Here is a 2500-nt window from a genome sequence, read left to right on the forward strand (position 1 = left end):
TCATGTATGGGGACACATGATTTTGTCCCGAAAGTAGGAGGTACTACCATCTACTATCGTAGGTGTAGTAGCAGTAAAGTTGATGTAATAATAAAAATAAAAATGATAATGATAATAATAATAATAATAATAATAATAATAATAATAATAATAATAATAATAATAATAATAATAATAATAATAATAATAATACCGAAACTTCGTAGCAGCACCAAGTAAGATATCGCTTTGATGATCCATATGATGTTTTTGAAATTCATCTTTAATCAAGACATGTTTCGGATTAAACATCATCCATCGTCAGTTGTACAATGAGAAATAAACTAAAGTTGAGCAATAAATAGTGTAACAAAGTGAGATATAACATGAATAATTAAGGATGAAGGTTGTGTTCAAATAAGTAAAACTAATTACATGTCTATTAATAAAATACAATATTTATAATGATGATAATAAACTTAGTTAGTAATACTAATAAGAGTAAATATCAAACAGGATGCGCTTTAAAAGCTACAGGAAATAAGTAAGTTTTTAGCTGACATTTAAGAAAACAAAAGGCACTAGTAGTAGCTGTAGTTGGTGTAGTCGGTCTAGTAGCTGTAGTACGTGTACTAGCTGTAGTACATGTAGTGGCTGTATAGGTTTAGTAGCTGTAATAGGTGTAGTACGACCCCATCGTTGCAACCGTTACGTTTTACTTTTCCTTAAACTTGTGTCGTAATGGAAGTTAAACAAAACAGTGTGACAAAGTTTCATGAAACCGACGATGTTACAACACTGTGCAACGCCTGCTGATGCCGTCACAGGCTGCCAAGATTCCGAGGGTGAAAAATTATAAGGATTTGTATGAAGCCCCCTTACAACGAATTTGAACACGGCAAGTCAACGCCTCACTTGAGCCTCGATACGGTGAGAGCACTGAATAAGTGAACGGTTGACCAGCCGTGTCCAAATTCGTTGTAAGTGAAACTCGAAGGATTTTGAAATTTTGTATATTTTTCGGGAGAAGAACTCCCATATAGAAAGGGGAGGGATGCTCTTCGTCTCGCTTAGGGGTGCAAATTTCGGATTTGGTCTCACTTAGGGTGTTCTGAGCAAAAATAATAATAAATATGTAGCCGTAAATGTCTCCTTTAGGGTTGCGCGCGAAGAAAGATAAAAGTGTGTATGTGTTTCACGTAGGTGAAAGTATTAGACGATAATGTCTTTGTCGTAGTTAAAAGGCACGGTATTTGTTTCTCTGTGTTTTAACATGTTCTCCTTTAGGGGTCAAAAAAAGCCTGAGCCACGCCCAAATTGGTCTCCTTTAGGGGTTTGCTTTAAAATTTCCGACGAGCTTCCTTCCCCTTTTTATATGGGAGACTAATTGAGACTAGGTCAGCTGCTGGGAGAACGCCCCGTGTTTCAATACCTTAGCAACTACTGATGCAATGTGCTCATTCCACTTTAAGTCACTCTGAATAATAAGCCCCAGGACCTTATGTGCGCTAACCACCTCTAACGGTTGATCGTCAATTGTTAAGGGGGCTAACTGTGGTTTTTCCTTGAAGAAACACAATCGCAACTCCTTGCATTTCTTAGCGTTAAGACGCATCCAGTTGACAGAGGCCCAGCTGTTTATATAGTCGAGTGTAGCCTGAGAGGATGATAAGCTACCTTTTCAACGGTTCTCTGACAAAGAGACATTGTCCACGCACTTCCACATTCCAAAATTAGGTGACATGGCCCTCCTCAAATAATTGACCATCAGGAGGAACAAAATCGGGCCTAGTTTGGTCACCTAGGGGACCCCTGCTTTAACGGGGAGCCACTTCGAAAATGTCTGATTTAACTTAACGCGTTGTTTTCTATCAGATAGAAAGTTGATGATCCAAGGGATCAGACAAAGTCTGACGTAAAGGTTAATAAGCTTTTGGACAAGGATGTTATAACCTATACCGTCAAAAGCTTTTGAAAAGTCCAAAAAGCAGACTCGGAGATATTCATTAGGACTGTCTAGTTATAAAAGCCAATTATGGACCATATCTAACAGACAGTAAGATGTGGATGTACCTTTTAGGCAACCAAACTGCATAGGGTCAATCTTACCCCTGACATCCTCAATCAACCATGAAACCACAAAGTCTTCTAAAACTTGCAAAGGCAGGGTGTAAGTGAGATTGGTCTTACATCGCTCTCACATGTGGGCTTTGTGATATTAGGGACTGGGATGCTATTAAATTCCTTCCACGAGATTAGCATAACCCCAGACGACAAAGATACATTCAAAATAGTAGCAGCTGGAGTTGCTAATTCAAAAGCAAACTCTTTAAAAATTCTGCTAGGAATATTATCGGGCGCATGTGCTTTATGGGGCTGAATTGCAGTAAGTTTTTTACATACTTCGTAAGATTGTACAATAGGTAACGTATCGCCCGTGGGCAGGAAAGCTGGAAGCAAAGACAAATCAAGCGGGGGATGTCCGAATTTACAGATGTAAAGAACTTATTAAGCGCGTTGG

General features: G+C 38.6%; 1 protein-coding gene across 1 annotated transcript in view; it reads right to left on the bottom strand.

Annotated features, from left to right (window-relative positions):
• The window catches only part of LOC137974447 (tetratricopeptide repeat protein 28-like), a 144952-nt gene that overhangs the window by 49676 nt on the left and 92776 nt on the right, over positions 1-2500 (bottom strand). The window lies entirely within an intron of this gene.

This window comes from Montipora foliosa, chromosome 10, assembly GCF_036669935.1.
Source record: "Montipora foliosa isolate CH-2021 chromosome 10, ASM3666993v2, whole genome shotgun sequence".
In the NCBI taxonomy this organism is placed as follows: Eukaryota; Metazoa; Cnidaria; class Anthozoa; order Scleractinia; family Acroporidae; genus Montipora; species Montipora foliosa.